The sequence below is a fragment of the Mus pahari genome, chromosome 4 (assembly GCF_900095145.1).
Source record: "Mus pahari chromosome 4, PAHARI_EIJ_v1.1, whole genome shotgun sequence".
NCBI classification, from domain to species: domain Eukaryota; kingdom Metazoa; phylum Chordata; class Mammalia; order Rodentia; family Muridae; genus Mus; species Mus pahari.
This window is the reverse complement of record NC_034593.1, coordinates 74325797-74326389: the sequence shown is the minus strand read 5'-3', so window position 1 is coordinate 74326389 and position 593 is coordinate 74325797.

Below are 593 nucleotides of genomic sequence, written 5' to 3'. Positions count from 1 at the left end.
TTTACTTCTGTATTAGAAATCATGACAGAAACAGAATATTTTCTTCCATGGGTTGTTGCCTAGGAAACAGCACAACTCAATGCTCTGTTGTGTGTTTACATTTTTATTACAAGACATGAAGATGAAATGCCCGTGAGATTTTAATCGGAAAGTTGGTAATGAGGGATCCCAGAGGATTTTTGGGGTTCTGACATTTCCTTGAATGTCCTACTAAGCAGTGACCAAGCTGCTGCTCACTTGGCTTTTGAGGACAGAGGGTGAGAGGGTGAAGATTTTGGTGTGAAGCAAACTACTTATTCACAGGCTTTTAATTGTTTTCAGTTGAAATGTAGTTTATGATTCATGGACATACATCATATAGTCCAAGACGATCTATTGAAAGGCAGGTAACATGAGCTGAGATTGTTATATCATTCAATTTCTCAACAACAACTTTGGGCCAAATGTTACTGTTCCCCTCCCTCCTGTGACAAATGAATAAACTAGTGATAAATTGTCCAAGTTAAGAATTCTGATGACTCCCAGGTCTGAACCGGAAGGCGAGCCATCTTTGCTCCGGTGCACTGCCGGGGAGAGAGCGGACTGGAGAGGGG